This window comes from Oncorhynchus mykiss, chromosome 17 (genome assembly GCF_057628025.1).
Source record: "Oncorhynchus mykiss isolate SJ-2025 chromosome 17, ASM5762802v1, whole genome shotgun sequence".
NCBI lineage: Eukaryota > Metazoa > Chordata > Actinopteri > Salmoniformes > Salmonidae > Oncorhynchus > Oncorhynchus mykiss.
This window is the reverse complement of record NC_143038.1, coordinates 67,110,669-67,127,335: the sequence shown is the minus strand read 5'-3', so window position 1 is coordinate 67,127,335 and position 16,667 is coordinate 67,110,669. Positions and strand designations below refer to the sequence as shown.

At 39.8% G+C, this 16,667-nt stretch overlaps 13 non-coding genes across 13 annotated transcripts; all 13 read right to left on the bottom strand.

Moving 5' to 3' along the window:
• Positions 1-827: 827 nt before the first annotated feature.
• Positions 828-899, bottom strand: trnae-uuc (transfer RNA glutamic acid (anticodon UUC)). The gene has a single exon. It is a non-coding gene; the product is annotated as a tRNA-Glu (tRNA).
• A 2,581-nt stretch (positions 900-3,480) lies between these two features.
• On the bottom strand, positions 3,481-3,552 carry trnae-uuc (transfer RNA glutamic acid (anticodon UUC)). The gene has a single exon. It is a non-coding gene; the product is annotated as a tRNA-Glu (tRNA).
• Positions 3,553-5,482: 1,930 nt separating this feature from the next.
• On the bottom strand, positions 5,483-5,554 carry trnae-uuc (transfer RNA glutamic acid (anticodon UUC)). The gene has a single exon. It is a non-coding gene; the product is annotated as a tRNA-Glu (tRNA).
• A 1,937-nt stretch (positions 5,555-7,491) lies between these two features.
• On the bottom strand, positions 7,492-7,563 carry trnae-uuc (transfer RNA glutamic acid (anticodon UUC)). Its single transcript has one exon. It is a non-coding gene; the product is annotated as a tRNA-Glu (tRNA).
• Positions 7,564-8,831: 1,268 nt separating this feature from the next.
• Positions 8,832-8,903, bottom strand: trnae-uuc (transfer RNA glutamic acid (anticodon UUC)). The gene has a single exon. It is a non-coding gene; the product is annotated as a tRNA-Glu (tRNA).
• A 210-nt stretch (positions 8,904-9,113) lies between these two features.
• Positions 9,114-9,186, bottom strand: trnar-acg (transfer RNA arginine (anticodon ACG)). The gene has a single exon. It is a non-coding gene; the product is annotated as a tRNA-Arg (tRNA).
• Positions 9,187-10,169: 983 nt separating this feature from the next.
• On the bottom strand, positions 10,170-10,241 carry trnae-uuc (transfer RNA glutamic acid (anticodon UUC)). Its single transcript has one exon. It is a non-coding gene; the product is annotated as a tRNA-Glu (tRNA).
• A 210-nt stretch (positions 10,242-10,451) lies between these two features.
• Positions 10,452-10,524, bottom strand: trnar-acg (transfer RNA arginine (anticodon ACG)). Its single transcript has one exon. It is a non-coding gene; the product is annotated as a tRNA-Arg (tRNA).
• A 984-nt stretch (positions 10,525-11,508) lies between these two features.
• Positions 11,509-11,580, bottom strand: trnae-uuc (transfer RNA glutamic acid (anticodon UUC)). Its single transcript has one exon. It is a non-coding gene; the product is annotated as a tRNA-Glu (tRNA).
• Positions 11,581-12,847: 1,267 nt separating this feature from the next.
• On the bottom strand, positions 12,848-12,919 carry trnae-uuc (transfer RNA glutamic acid (anticodon UUC)). Its single transcript has one exon. It is a non-coding gene; the product is annotated as a tRNA-Glu (tRNA).
• Positions 12,920-14,187: 1,268 nt separating this feature from the next.
• Positions 14,188-14,259, bottom strand: trnae-uuc (transfer RNA glutamic acid (anticodon UUC)). Its single transcript has one exon. It is a non-coding gene; the product is annotated as a tRNA-Glu (tRNA).
• Positions 14,260-15,527: 1,268 nt separating this feature from the next.
• trnae-uuc (transfer RNA glutamic acid (anticodon UUC)) lies at positions 15,528-15,599 on the bottom strand. The gene has a single exon. It is a non-coding gene; the product is annotated as a tRNA-Glu (tRNA).
• A 210-nt stretch (positions 15,600-15,809) lies between these two features.
• Positions 15,810-15,882, bottom strand: trnar-acg (transfer RNA arginine (anticodon ACG)). The gene has a single exon. It is a non-coding gene; the product is annotated as a tRNA-Arg (tRNA).
• Between the last annotated feature and the right edge of the window lie 785 nt (positions 15,883-16,667).

Genomic DNA, 16,667 nt, shown 5'->3' with positions numbered 1-16,667 from the left:
GAAGTGTATTCAATGTTTAAAAAGTCTTGTAAATTATGAATCTACAAAACATGTCACATTTGCTGTTGCTGAGGGAATATTGTTGTGTTGTGTGATTCTGCTGCCAGTTAAAATGTGGTATCTGTTCTTACACAAGTGCATCCCAAATGACAAGATGTTCTTTCCCATACTGGGAGTTCAACCCGGGCGAAAACCAGGAATCCTTAAAGCCAGACCATATGGGAAGACAGTTACTTAAAAAAAACATCACAGACAAATCCATAAACGTTGAAATTATGCTTGTTGTGATTACAAGCTCCATCTTTTTCTCAGAGATGTTGGAGAAAAGTCCCATATAAAATCAGTCTAAAATGTGTTTGAATCGAGGACTGCCAGACACAATGAAAAGTATACAGTATTTTTCCCAGCTTGATTTTGGTCAAATAAATCTAGTTTTGAGCCAAACAGGAGTCAAATATTAAATCTTCTGACCTGTTATCAGACACGTTATCCATTGCGCCACTGGCCGCACAGCCAAGCTGAAGTCAGGACACACCTAGGCCAGTGTACACAGTCATAGCTTCTGTCACCGACAAGGTTCCTTGGGATTTCTGTTACAGATGCAAATCTTAATTTGATCCTCCTGTTGTTGCATGAATATTACTGCGGAGCAAGAAATGCAGCCATGAAGTCTATTCAACATTTAAAATGCCTTGTATAATTTGAATCTACATAACATGTCACATTTCCTGTTGCTGAGGGAATATTGTTGTGTTGTGTGAAACTGCTGCCAGTTAAAATGCAGTATCTGTTGTTACACAAGTACATCCCAAACGACAAGATATTCTTTCCCATACCGGGAGTTGAACCCGGGCCACCTGGGTGAAAACCAGGAATCCTAACCGCTAGACCATATGGGAAGACACATACTTAAAATACACATCACAGACAAATCTTTAAATGTTGACATTATGCCTGTTGGATTAAAAGCTACATCTTTTTTTTCTCTGAGATGTTGGGGAATGAGTTTGAAGTGAGAACAGCCAGAAGCACTGAAAAGTATTCAGTATCAATCCCGGCTTGATTTCAATCAATTAAATTAAGTATCGAGCCATCCAGGAGTCGAACCTAGAATCTTCTGATCCGTAGTCAGACACGTTATCCATTGCGCCACTGGCCCCACGTCTAAGCTGAAGTCAGGTCACAGCTAGACCAGTGTACACAGTCATTGCGTCTGTCAACAACAAGGTTCCTTGGGATTTCTGTTACAGATGCAAATCTTAATTTGATCCTCCTGTTGTTGCATGAATATTACTGCAGAGCAAGAAATGCAGCCATGAAGTCTATTCAACGTTTAAAATGCCTTGTATAATTTGAATCTACATAACATGTCACATTTCCTGTTGCTGAGGGAATATTGTTGTGTTGTGTGAAACTGCTGCCAGTTAAAATGCAGTATCTGTTGTTACACAAGTGCATCCCAAACAACAAGATATTCTTTCCCATACCGGGAGTTGAACCCGGGACACCTGGGTGAAAACCAGGAATCCTAACCGGTAGACCATATGGGAAGACACATACTTAAAATACACATCACAGACAAATCTTTAAATGTTGACATTATGCCTGTTGGATTAAAAGCTACATCTTTTTTTTCTCTGAGATGTTGGGGAATGTCCAGATGAAATCAGTCTAAAATGAGTTTGAAGTGAGAACAGCCAGAAGCACTGAAAAGTATTCAGTATCAATCCCGGCTTGAATTCAATCAATTAAATTAAGTATTGAGCCAGCCAGGAGTCTAACCTAGAATCTTCTGATCCGTAGTCAGACACGTTATCCATTGCGCCACTGGCCCCATGTCTAAGCTGAAGTCAGGTCACAGCTAGACCAGTGTACACAGTCATTGCGTCTGTCAACAACAAGGTTCCTTGGTTTTCTGTTTCAGATGCATATCTTAATTTGATCCTCCTGTTGTTGCATGAATTTTACTGCAGAGCAAGAAATGCAAACTTGAAGTGTATTCAATGTTTAAAAAGTCTTGTAAATTATGAATCTACAAAACATGTCACATTTGCTGTTGCTGAGGGAATATTGTTGTGTTGTGTGATTCTGCTGCCAGTTAAAATGTGGTATCTGTTCTTACACAAGTGCATCCCAAATGACAAGATGTTCTTTCCCATACTGGGAGTTCAACCCGGGCAAAAACCAGGAATCCTTAAAGCCAGACCATATGGGAAGACAGTTACTTAAAAAAAACATCACAGACAAATCCATAAACGTTGAAATTATGCTTGTTGTGATTACAAGCTCCATCTTTTTCTCAGAGATGTTGGAGAAAAGTCCCATATAAAATCAGTCTAAAATGTGTTTGAATCAAGGACTGCCAGACACAATGAAAACTACACAGTATTTTTCCCAGCTTGATTTTGGTCAAATAAATCTAGTTTTGAGCCAAACAGGAGTCAAATATTCAATCTTCTGACCTGTTATCAGACACGTTATCCATTGCGCCACTGGCCGCACAGCCAAGCTGAAGTCAGGACACACCTAGGCCAGTGTACAGTGTTCTGTCACCGACAAGGTTCCTTGGGATTTCTGTTACAGATGCAAATCTTAATTTGATCCTCCTGTTGTTGCATGAATATTACTGCGGAGCAAGAAATGCAGCCATGAAGTGTATTCAACGTTTAAAATGCCTTGTATAATTTGAATCTACATAACATGTCACATTTCCTGTTGCTGAGGGAATATTGTTGTGTTGTGCGAAACTGCTACCAGTTAAAATGCAGTATCTGTTGTTACACAAGTGCATCCCAAACGACAAGATATTCTTTCCCATACCGGGAGTTGAACACGGGCCACCTGGGTGAAAACCAGGAATCCTAACCACTAGACCATATGGGAAGACACATACTTAAAATACACATCACAGACAAATCTTTAAATGTTGACATCATGCCTGTTGGATTAAAAGCTACATCTTTTTTTTCTCTGAGATGTTGGGGAATGTCCAGATGAAATCAGTCTAAAATGAGTTTGAAGTGAGAACAGCCAGAAGCACTGAAAAGTATTCAGTATCAATCCCGGCTTGAATTCAATCAATTAAATTAAGTATTGAGCCAGCCAGGAGTCGAACCTAGAATCTTCTGACCTGTTATCAGACACGTTATCCATTGCACCACTGGCCGCACAGCCAAGCTGAAGTCAGGACACACCTAGGCCAGTGTACACAGTCATAGCTTCTGTCACCGACAAGGTTCCTTGGGATTTCTGTTACAGATGCAAATCTTAATTTGATCCTCCTGCATGAATTTTACTGCAGAGCAAGAAATGCAGCCATGAAGTGTATTCAACGTTTAAAATGCCTTGTATAATTTGAATCTACATAACATGTCACATTTCCTGTTGCTGAGGGAATATTGTTGTGTTGTGTGAAACTGCTGCCAGTTAAAATGCAGTATCTGTTGTTACACAAGTGCATCCCAAACGACAAGAAATTCTTTCCCATACCGGGAGTTGAACCCGGGCCACCTGGGTGAAAACCAGGAATCCTAACCGCTAGACCATATGGGAAGACACATACTTAAAATACACATCACAGACAAATCTTTAAATGTTGACATTATGCCTGTTGGATTAAAAGCTAATTCTTTTTTTTCTCTGAGATGTTGGGGAATGTCCAGATGAAATCAGTCTAAAATGAGTTTGAAGTGAGAACAGCCAGAAGCACTGAAAAGTATTCAGTATCAATCCCGGCTTGAATTCAATCAATTAAATTAAGTATTGAGCCAGCCAGGAGTCTAACCTAGAATCTTCTGATCCGTAGTCAGACACGTTATCCATTGCGCCACTGGCCCCATGTCTAAGCTGAAGTCAGGTCACAGCTAGACCAGTGTACACAGTCATTGCGTCTGTCAACAACAAGGTTCCTTGGTTTTCTGTTTCAGATGCATATCTTAATTTGATCCTCCTGTTGTTGCATGAATTTTACTGCAGAGCAAGAAATGCAAACTTGAAGTGTATTCAATGTTTAAAAAGTCTTGTAAATTATGAATCTACAAAACATGTCACATTTGCTGTTGCTGAGGGAATATTGTTGTGTTGTGTGATTCTGCTGCCAGTTAAAATGTGGTATCTGTTCTTACACAAGTGCATCCCAAATGACAAGATGTTCTTTCCCATACTGGGAGTTCAACCCGGGCAAAAACCAGGAATCCTTAAAGCCAGACCATATGGGAAGACAGTTACTTAAAAAAAACATCACAGACAAATCCATAAACGTTGAAATTATGCTTGTTGTGATTACAAGCTCCATCTTTTTCTCAGAGATGTTGGAGAAAAGTCCCATATAAAATCAGTCTAAAATGTGTTTGAATCAAGGACTGCCAGACACAATGAAAACTACACAGTATTTTTCCCAGCTTGATTTTGGTCAAATAAATCTAGTTTTGAGCCAAACAGGAGTCAAATATTCAATCTTCTGACCTGTTATCAGACACGTTATCCATTGCGCCACTGGCCGCACAGCCAAGCTGAAGTCAGGACACACCTAGGCCAGTGTACAGTGTTCTGTCACCGACAAGGTTCCTTGGGATTTCTGTTACAGATGCAAATCTTAATTTGATCCTCCTGTTGTTGCATGAATATTACTGCGGAGCAAGAAATGCAGCCATGAAGTGTATTCAACGTTTAAAATGCCTTGTATAATTTGAATCTACATAACATGTCACATTTCCTGTTGCTGAGGGAATATTGTTGTGTTGTGCGAAACTGCTACCAGTTAAAATGCAGTATCTGTTGTTACACAAGTGCATCCCAAACGACAAGATATTCTTTCCCATACCGGGAGTTGAACACGGGCCACCTGGGTGAAAACCAGGAATCCTAACCACTAGACCATATGGGAAGACACATACTTAAAATACACATCACAGACAAATCTTTAAATGTTGACATCATGCCTGTTGGATTAAAAGCTACATCTTTTTTTTCTCTGAGATGTTGGGGAATGTCCAGATGAAATCAGTCTAAAATGAGTTTGAAGTGAGAACAGCCAGAAGCACTGAAAAGTATTCAGTATCAATCCCGGCTTGAATTCAATCAATTAAATTAAGTATTGAGCCAGCCAGGAGTCGAACCTAGAATCTTCTGACCTGTTATCAGACACGTTATCCATTGCACCACTGGCCGCACAGCCAAGCTGAAGTCAGGACACACCTAGGCCAGTGTACACAGTCATAGCTTCTGTCACCGACAAGGTTCCTTGGGATTTCTGTTACAGATGCAAATCTTAATTTGATCCTCCTGCATGAATTTTACTGCAGAGCAAGAAATGCAGCCATGAAGTGTATTCAACGTTTAAAATGCCTTGTATAATTTGAATCTACATAACATGTCACATTTCCTGTTGCTGAGGGAATATTGTTGTGTTGTGTGAAACTGCTGCCAGTTAAAATGCAGTATCTGTTGTTACACAAGTGCATCCCAAACGACAAGAAATTCTTTCCCATACCGGGAGTTGAACCCGGGCCACCTGGGTGAAAACCAGGAATCCTAACCGCTAGACCATATGGGAAGACACATACTTAAAATACACATCACAGACAAATCTTTAAATGTTGACATTATGCCTGTTGGATTAAAAGCTAATTCTTTTTTTTCTCTGAGATGTTGGGGAATGTCCAGATGAAATCAGTCTAAAATGAGTTTGAAGTGAGAACAGCCAGAAGCACTGAAAAGTATTCAGTATCAATCCCGGCTTGAATTCAATCAATTAAATTAAGTATCGAGCCAGCCAGGAGTCGAACCTAGAATCTTCTGACCCATAGTCAGACACGTTATCCATTGCGCCACTGGCCCCATGTCTAAATTGAAGTCAAGTCACAACTAGACCAGTGTACACAGTCATTGTGTCTGTCAACAACAAGGTTCCTTGGTTTTCTGTTTCAGATGCATATCTTAATTTGATCCTCCTGTTGTTGCATGAATTTTACTGAAGAGCAAGAAATGCAAACTTGAAGTGTATTCAATGTTTAAAAAGTCTTGTAAATTATGAATCTACAAAACATGTCACATTTGCTGTTGCTGAGGGAATATTGTTGTGTTGTGTGATTCTGCTGCCAGTTAAAATGTGGTATCTGTTCTTACACAAGTGCATCCCAAATGACAAGATGTTCTTTCCCATACTGGGAGTTCAACCCGGGCGAAAACCAGGAATCCTAAACGCCAGACCATATGGGAAGACAGTTACTTAAAAAAAACATCACAGACAAATCCATAAACGTTGAAATGATGCAAGTTGTAATTACAAGCTCCATCTTTTTCTCAGAGATGTTGGAGAAAAGTCCCATATAAAATCAGTCTAAAATGTGTTTGAATCGAGAACTGCCAGACACAATGAAAAGTATACAGTATTTTTCCCAGCTTGATTTTGGTCAAATAAATCTAGTTTTGAGCCAAACAGGAGTCAAATATTCAATCTTCTGACCTGTTATCAGACACGTTATCCATTGCGCCACTGGCCGCACAGCCAAGCTGAAGTCAGGACACACCTAGGCCAGTGTACACAGTCATAGCTTCTGTCACCGACAAGGTTCCTTGGGATTTCTGTTACAGATGCAAATCTTAATTTGATCCTCCTGTTGTTGCATGAATATTACTGCGGAGCAAGAAATGCAGCCATGAAGTCTATTCAACGTTTAAAATGCCTTGTATAATTTGAATCTACATAACATGTCACATTTCCTGTTGCTGAGGGAATATTGTTGTGTTGTGCGAAACTGCTACCAGTTAAAATGCAGTATCTGTTGTTACACAAGTGCATCCCAAACGACAAGATATTCTTTCCCATACCGGGAGTTGAACACGGGCCACCTGGGTGAAAACCAGGAATCCTTACCACTAGACCATATGGGAAGACACATACTTAAAATACACATCACAGACAAATCTTTAAATGTTGACATCATGCCTGTTGGATTAAAAGCTACATCTTTTTTTTCTCTGAGATGTTGGGGAATGTCCAGATGAAATCAGTCTAAAATGAGTTTGAAGTGAGAACAGCCAGAAGCACTGAAAAGTATTCAGTATCAATCCCGGCTTGAATTCAATCAATTAAATTAAGTATTGAGCCAGCCAGGAGTCGAACCTAGAATCTTCTGACCTGTTATCAGACACGTTATCCATTGCACCACTGGCCGCACAGCCAAGCTGAAGTCAGGACACACCTAGGCCAGTGTACACAGTCATAGCTTCTGTCACCGACAAGGTTCCTTGGGATTTCTGTTACAGATGCAAATCTTAATTTGATCCTCCTGCATGAATTTTACTGCAGAGCAAGAAATGCAGCCATGAAGTGTATTCAACGTTTAAAATGCCTTGTATAATTTGAATCTACATAACATGTCACATTTCCTGTTGCTGAGGGAATATTGTTGTGTTGTGTGAAACTGCTGCCAGTTAAAATGCAGTATCTGTTGTTACACAAGTGCATCCCAAACGACAAGAAATTCTTTCCCATACCGGGAGTTGAACCCGGGCCACCTGGGTGAAAACCAGGAATCCTAACCGCTAGACCATATGGGAAGACACATACTTAAAATACACATCACAGACAAATCTTTAAATGTTGACATTATGCCTGTTGGATTAAAAGCTAATTCTTTTTTTTCTCTGAGATGTTGGGGAATGTCCAGATGAAATCAGTCTAAAATGAGTTTGAAGTGAGAACAGCCAGAAGCACTGAAAAGTATTCAGTATCAATCCCGGCTTGAATTCAATCAATTAAATTAAGTATCGAGCCAGCCAGGAGTCGAACCTAGAATCTTCTGACCCATAGTCAGACACGTTATCCATTGCGCCACTGGCCCCATGTCTAAATTGAAGTCAAGTCACAACTAGACCAGTGTACACAGTCATTGTGTCTGTCAACAACAAGGTTCCTTGGTTTTCTGTTTCAGATGCATATCTTAATTTGATCCTCCTGTTGTTGCATGAATTTTACTGAAGAGCAAGAAATGCAAACTTGAAGTGTATTCAATGTTTAAAAAGTCTTGTAAATTATGAATCTACAAAACATGTCACATTTGCTGTTGCTGAGGGAATATTGTTGTGTTGTGTGATTCTGCTGCCAGTTAAAATGTGGTATCTGTTCTTACACAAGTGCATCCCAAATGACAAGATGTTCTTTCCCATACTAGGAGTTCAACCCGGGCGAAAACCAGGAATCCTAAACGCCAGACCATATGGGAAGACAGTTACTTAAAAAAAACATCACAGACAAATCCATAAACGTTGAAATGATGCAAGTTGTAATTACAAGCTCCATCTTTTTCTCAGAGATGTTGGAGAAAAGTCCCATATAAAATCAGTCTAAAATGTGTTTGAATCGAGAACTGCCAGACACAATGAAAAGTATACAGTATTTTTCCCAGCTTGATTTTGGTCAAATAAATCTAGTTTTGAGCCAAACAGGAGTCAAATATTCAATCTTCTGACCTGTTATCAGACACGTTATCCATTGCGCCACTGGCCGCACAGCCAAGCTGAAGTCAGGACACACCTAGGCCAGTGTACACAGTCATAGCTTCTGTCACCGACAAGGTTCCTTGGGATTTCTGTTACAGATGCAAATCTTAATTTGATCCTCCTGTTGTTGCATGAATTTTACTGCAGAGCAAGAAATGCAGCCATGAAGTGTATTCAACGTTTAAAATGCCTTGTATAATTTGAATCTACATAACATGTCACATTTCCTGTTGCTGAGGGAATATTGTTGTGTTGTGTGAAACTGCTGCCAGTTAAAATGCAGTATCTGTTGTTACACAAGTGCATCCCAAACGACAAGAAATTCTTTCCCATACCGGGAGTTGAACCCGGGCCACCTGGGTGAAAACCAGGAATCCTAACCGCTAGACCATATGGGAAGACACATACTTAAAATACACATCACAGACAAATCTTTAAATGTTGACATTATGCCTGTTGGATTAAAAGCTACATCTTTTTTTCTCTGAGATGTTGGGGAATGTCCAGATGAAATCAGACTAAAATGAGTTTGAAGTGAGAACAGCCAGAAGCACTGAAAAGTATTCAGTGTCAATCCCGGCTTGATTTCAATCAATTAAATTAAGTATCGAGCCAGCCAGGAGTCGAACCTAGAATCTTCTGATCCGTAGTCAGACACGTTATCCATTGCGCCACTGGCCCCACGTCTAAGCTGAAGTCAGGTCACAGCTAGACCAGTGTACACAGTCATTGCGTCTGTCAACAACAAGGTTCCTTGGTTTTCTGTTTCAGATGCATATCTTAATTTGATCCTCCTGTTGTTGCATGAATTTTACTGCAGAGCAAGAAATGCAAACTTGAAGTGTATTCAATGTTTAAAAAGTCTTGTAAATTATGAATCTACAAAACATGTCACATTTGCTGTTGCTGAGGGAATATTGTTGTGTTGTGTGATTCTGCTGCCAGTTAAAATGTGGTATCTGTTCTTACACAAGTGCATCCCAAATGACAAGATGTTCTTTCCCATACTGGGAATTCAACCCGGGCGAAAACCAGGAATCCTAAACGCCAGACCATATGGGAAGACAGTTACTTAAAAAAAACATCACAGACAAATCCATAAACGTTGAAATGATGCTTGTTGTAATTACAAGCTCCATCTTTTTCTCTGAGATGTTGGAGAAAAGTCCCATATAAAATCAGTCTAAAATGTGTTTGAATCGAGAACTGCCAGACACAATGAAAAGTATACAGTATTTTTCCCAGCTTGATTTTGGTCAAATAAATATAGTTTTGAGCCAAACAGGAGTCAAATATTCAATCTTCTGACCTGTTATCAGACACGTTATCCATTGCGCCACTGGCCGCACAGCCAAGCTGAAGTCAGGACACACCTAGGCCAATGTACACAGTCATAGCTTCTGTCACCGACAAGGTTCCTTGGGATTTCTGGAAAGATGCAAATCTTAATTTGATCCTCCTGTTGTTGCATGGATTTTACTGCAGAGCAAGAAATGCAGCCATGAAGTGTATTCAACGTTTAAAATGCCTTGTATAATTTGAATCTACATAACATGTCACATTTCCTGTTGCTGAGGGAATATTGTTGTGTTGTGTGAAACTGCTGTCAGTTAAAATGCAGTATCTGTTGTTACACAAGTGCATCCCAAACGACAAGAAATTCATTCCCATACCGGGAGTTGAACCCGGGCCACCTGGGTGAAAACCAGGAATCCTAACCGCTAGACCATATGGGAAGACACATACTTAAAATACACATCACAGACAAATCTTTAAATGTTGACATTATGCCTGTTGGATTAAAAGCTACATCTTTTTTTCTCTGAGATGTTGGGGAATGTCCAGATGAAATCAGTCTAAAATGAGTTTGAAGTGAGAACAGCCAGAAGCACTGAAAAATATACAGTAACAATCCCACCTTGATTTCAATAAATTAAATTAAGTATCGAGCCAGCCAGGAGTCGAACCTAGAATCTTCTGATCCGTAGTCAGACACGTTATCCATTGCGCCACTGGCCCCACGTCTAAGCTGAAGTCAAGTCACAGCTAGACCAGTGTACACAGTCATTGTGTCTGTCAACAACAAGGTTCCTTGGTTTTCTGTTTCAGATGCATATCTTAATTTGATCCTCCTGTTGTTGCATGAATTTTACTGAAGAGCAAGAAATGCAAACTTGAAGTGTATTCAATGTTTAAAAAGTCTTGTAAATTATGAATCTACAAAACATGTCACATTTGCTGTTGCTGAGGGAATATTGTTGTGTTGTGTGATTCTGCTGCCAGTTAAAATGTGGTATCTGTTCTTACACAAGTGCATCCCAAATGACAAGATGTTCTTTCCCATACTGGGAATTCAACCCGGGCGAAAACCAGGAATCCTAAACGCCAGACCATATGGGAAGACAGTTACTTAAAAAAAACATCACAGACAAATCCATAAACGTTGAAATGATGCTTGTTGTAATTACAAGCTCCATCTTTTTCTCAGCGATGTTGGAGAAAAGTCCCATATAAAATCAGTCTAAAATGTGTTTGAATCGAGAACTGCCAGACACAATGAAAAGTATACAGTATTTTTCCCAGCTTGATTTTGGTCAAATAAATCTAGTTTTGAGCCAAACAGGAGTCAAATATTCAATCTTCTGACCTGTTATCAGACACGTTATCCATTGCGCCACTGGCCGCACAGCCAAGCTGAAGTCAGGACACACCTAGGCCCGTGTACACAGTCATAGCTTCTGTCACCGACAAGGTTCCTTGGGATTTCTGTTACAGATGCAAATCTTAATTTGATCCTCCTGTTGTTGCATGAATTTTACTGCAGAGCAAGAAATGCAGCAATGAAGTGTATTCAACGTTTAAAATGCCTTGTATAATTCGAATCTACATAACATGTCACATTTCCTGATGCTGAGGGAATATTGTTGTGTTGTGTGAAACTGCTGCCAGTTAAAATGCAGTATCTGTTGTTACACAAGTGCATCCCAAACAACAAGATATTCTTTCCCATACCGGGAGTTGAACCCGGGCCACCTGGGTGAAAACCAGGAATCCTAACCGCTAGACCATATGGGAAGACACATACTTAAAATACACATCACAGACAAATCTTTAAATGTTGACATTATGCCTGTTGGATTAAAAGCTACATCTTTTTTTCTCTGAGATGTTGGGGAATGTCCAGATGAAATCAGTCTAAAATGAGTTTGAAGTGAGAACAGCCAGAAGCACTGAAAAGTATACAGTATCAATCCCGGCTTGATTTCAATAAATTAAATTAAGTATCGAACAAGCCAGGAGTCGAACCTAGAATCTTCTGATCCGTAGTCAGACACGTTAGCCATTGCGCCACTGGCCCCACATCTAAGCTGAAGTCAAGTCACAGCTAGACCAGTGTACACAGTCATTGTGTCTGTCAACAACAAGGTTCCTTGGTTTTCTGTTTCAGATGCATATCTTAATTTGATCCTCCTGTTGTTGCATGAATTTTACTGAAGAGCAAGAAATGCAAACTTGAAGTGTATTCAATGTTTAAAAAGTCTTGTAAATTATGAATCTACAAAACATGTCACATTTGCTGTTGCTGAGGGAATATTGTTGTGTTGTGTGATTCTGCTGCCAGTTAAAATGTGGTATCTGTTCTTACACAAGTGCATCCCAAATGACAAGATGTTCTTTCCCATACTGGGAGTTCAACCCGGGCGAAAACCAGGAATCCTAAAAGCCAGACCATATGGGAAGACAGTTACTTTAAAAAAACATCACAGACAAATCCATAAACGTTGAAATGATGCTTGTTGTAATTACAAGCTCCATCTTTTTCTCAGCGATGTTGGAGAAAAGTCCCATATAAAATCAGTCTAAAATGTGTTTGAATCGAGAACTGCCAGACACAATGAAAAGTATACAGTATTTTTCCCAGCTTGATTTTGGTCAAATAAATCTAGTTTTGAGCCAAACAGGAGTCAAATATTCAATCTTCTGACCTGTTATCAGACACGTTATCCATTGCGCCACTGGCCGCACAGCCAAGCTGAAGTCAGGACACACCTAGGCCAGTGTACACAGTCATAGCTTCTGTCACCGACAAGGTTCCTTGGGATTTCTGTTACAGATGCAAATCTTAATTTGATCCTCCTGTTGTTGCATGAATTTTACTGCAGAGCAAGAAATGCAGCAATGAAGTGTATTCAACGTTTAAAATGCCTTGTATAATTTGAATCTACATAACATGTCACATTTCCTGTTGCTGAGGGAATATTGTTGTGTTGTGTGAAACTGCTGCCAGTTAAAATGCAGTATCTGTTGTTACACAAGTGCATCCCAAACAACAAGATATTCTTTCCCATACCGGGAGTTGAACCCGGGCCACCTGGGTGAAAACCAGGAATCCTAACCGCTAGACCATATGGGAAGACACATACTTAAAATACACATCACAGACAAATCTTTAAATGTTGACATCATGCCTGTTGGATTAAAAGCTACATCTTTTTTTCTCTGAGATGTTGGGGAATGTCCAGATGAAATCAGTCTAAAATGAGTTTGAAGTGAGAACAGCCAGAAGCACTGAAAAGTATACAGTATCAATCCCGGGCTTGATTTCAATAAATTAAATTAAGTATCAAACCAGCCAGGAGTCGAAGCTAGAATCTTCTGATCCGTAGTCAGACACGTTATCCATTGCGCCACTGGCCCCACGTCTAAGCTGAAGTCAAGTCACAGCAAGACCAGTGTACACAGTCATTGTGTCTGTCAACAACAAGGTTCCTTGGTTTTCTGTTTCAGATGCATATCTTAATTTGATCCTCCTGTTGTTGCATGAATTTTACTGAAGAGCAAGAAATGCAAACTTGAAGTGTATTCAATGTTTAAAAAGTCTTGTAAATTATGAATCTACAAAACATGTCACATTTGCTGTTGCTGAGGGAATATTGTTGTGTTGTGTGATTCTGCTGCCAGTTAAAATGTGGTATCTGTTCTTACACAAGTGCATCCCAAATGACAAGATGTTCTTTCCCATACTGGGAGTTCAACCCGGGCGAAAACCAGGAATCCTAAAAGCCAGACCATATGGGAAGACAGTTACTTTAAAAAAACATCACAGACAAATCCATAAACGTTGAAATGATGCTTGTTGTAATTACAAGCTCCATCTTTTTCTCAGCGATGTTGGAGAAAAGTCCCATATAAAATCAGTCTAAAATGTGTTTGAATCGAGAACTGCCAGACACAATGAAAAGTATACAGTATTTTTCCCAGCTTGATTTTGGTCAAATAAATCTAGTTTTGAGCCAAACAGGAGTCAAATATTCAATCTTCTGACCTGTTATCAGACACGTTATCCATTGCGCCACTGGCCGCACAGCCAAGCTGAAGTCAGGACACACCTAGGCCAGTGTACACAGTCATAGCTTCTGTCACCGACAAGGTTCCTTGGGATTTCTGTTACAGATGCAAATCTTAATTTGATCCTCCTGTTGTTGCATGAATTTTACTGCAGAGCAAGAAATGCAGCAATGAAGTGTATTCAACGTTTAAAATGCCTCGTATAATTTGAATCTACATAACATGTCACATTTCCTGTTGCTGAGGGAATATTGTTGTGTTGTGTGAAACTGCTGCCAGTTAAAATGCAGTATCTGTTGTTACACAAGTGCATCCCAAACAACAAGATATTCTTTCCCATACCGGGAGTTGAACCCGGGCCACCTGGGTGAAAACCAGGAATCCTAACCGCTAGACCATATGGGAAGACACATACTTAAAATACACATCACAGACAAATCTTTAAATGTTGACATTATGCCTGTTGGATTAAAAGCTACATCTTTTTTTCTCTGAGATGTTGGGGAATGTCCAGATGAAATCAGTCTAAAATGAGTTTGAAGTGAGAACAGCCAGAAGCACTGAAAAGTATACAGTATCAATCCCGGGCTTGATTTCAATAAATTAAATTAAGTATCGAACCAGCCAGGAGTCGAACCTAGAATCTTCTGATCCGTAGTCAGACACGTTATCCATTGCGCCACTGGCCCCACGTCTAAGCTGAAGTCAGGTCACAGCTAGACCAGTGTACACAGTCATTGTGTCTGTCAACAACAAGGTTCCTTGGTTTTCTGTTTCAGATGCATATCTTAATTTGATCCTCCTGTTGTTGCATGAATTTTACTGAAGAGCAAGAAATGCAAACTTGAAGTGTATTCAATGTTTAAAAAGTCTTGTAAATTATGAATCTACAAAACATGTCACATTTGCTGTTGCTGAGGGAATATTGTTGTGTTGTGTGATTCTGCTGCCAGTTAAAATGTGGTATCTGTTCTTACACAAGTGCATCCCAAATGACAAGATGTTCTTTCCCATACTGGGAGTTCAACCCGGGCGAAAACCAGAAATCCTAAAAGCCAGACCATATGGGAAGACAATTACTTTAAAAAAACATCACAGACAAATCCATAAACGTTGAAATGATGCTTGTTGTAATTACAAGCTCCATCTTTTTCTCAGCGATGTTGGAGAAAAGTCCCATATAAAATCAGTCTAAAATGTGTTTGAATCGAGAACTGCCAGACACAATGAAAAGTATACAGTATTTTTCCCAGCTTGATTTTGGTCAAATAAATCTAGTTTTGAGCCAAACAGGAGTCAAATATTCAATCTTCTGACCTGTTATCAGACACGTTATCCATTGCGCCACTGGCCGCACAGCCAAGCTGAAGTCAGGACACACCTAGGCCAGTGTACACAGTCATAGCTTCTGTCACCGACAAGGTTCCTTGGGATTTCTGTTACAGATGCAAATCTTAATTTGATCCTCCTGTTGTTGCATGAATTTTACTGCAGAGCAAGAAATGCAGCAATGAAGTGTATTCAACGTTTAAAATGCCTTGTATAATTTGAATCTACATAACATGTCACATTTCCTGTTGCTGAGGGAATATTGTTGTGTTGTGTGAAACTGCTGCCAGTTAAAATGCAGTATCTGTCATTACACAAGTGCATCCCAAACGACAAGATATTCTTTCCCATACCGGGAGTTGAACCCGGGACACCTAGGTGAAAACCAGGAATCCTAACCGCTAGACCATATGGGAAGACACATACTTAAAATACACATCACAGACAAATCTTTAAATGTTGACATTATGCCTTTTGGATTAAAAGCTACATCTTTTTTTCTCTGAGATGTTGGGGAATGTCCAGATGAAATCAGTCTAAAATGAGTTTGAAGTGAGAACAGCCAGAAGCACTGAAAAGTATACAGTATCAATCCCGGCTTGATTTCAATCAATTAAATTAAGTATCGAGCCAGCCAGGAGTCGAACCTAGAATCTTCTGATCCGTAGTCAGACACGTTATCCATTGCGCCACTGGCCCCACGTCTAAGCTGAAGTCAGGTCACAGCTAGACCAGTGTACACAGTCATTGTGTCTGTCAACAACAAGGTTCCTTGGTTTTCTGTTTCAGATGCATATCTTAATTTGATCCTCCTGTTGTTGCATGAATTTTACTGAAGAGCAAGAAATGCAAACTTGAAGTGTATTCAATGTTTAAAAAGTCTTGTAAATTATGAATCTACAAAACATGTCACATTTGCTGTTGCTGAGGGAATATTGTTGTGTTGTGTGATTCTGCTGCCAGTTAAAATGTGGTATCTGTTCTTACACAAGTGCATCCCAAATGACAAGATGTTCTTTCCCATACTGGGAGTTCAACCCGGGCGAAAACCAGAAATCCTAAAAGCCAGACCATATGGGAAGACAGTTACTTTAAAAAAACATCACAGACAAATCCATAAACGTTGAAATGATGCTTGTTGTAATTACAAGCTCCATCTTTTTCTCAGCGATGTTGGAGAAAAGTCCCATATAAAATCAGTCTAAAATGTGTTTGAATCGAGAACTGCCAGACACAATGAAAAGTATACAGTATTTTTCCCAGCTTGATTTTGGTCAAATAAATCTAGTTTTGAGCCAAACAGGAGTCAAATATTCAATCTTCTGACCTGTTATCAGACACGTTATCCATTGCGCCACTGGCCGCACAGCCAAGCTGAAGTCAGGACACACCTAGGCCAGTGTACACAGTCATAGCTTCTGTCACCGACAAGGTTCCTTGGGATTTCTGTTACAGATGCAAATCTTAATTTGATCCTCCTGTTG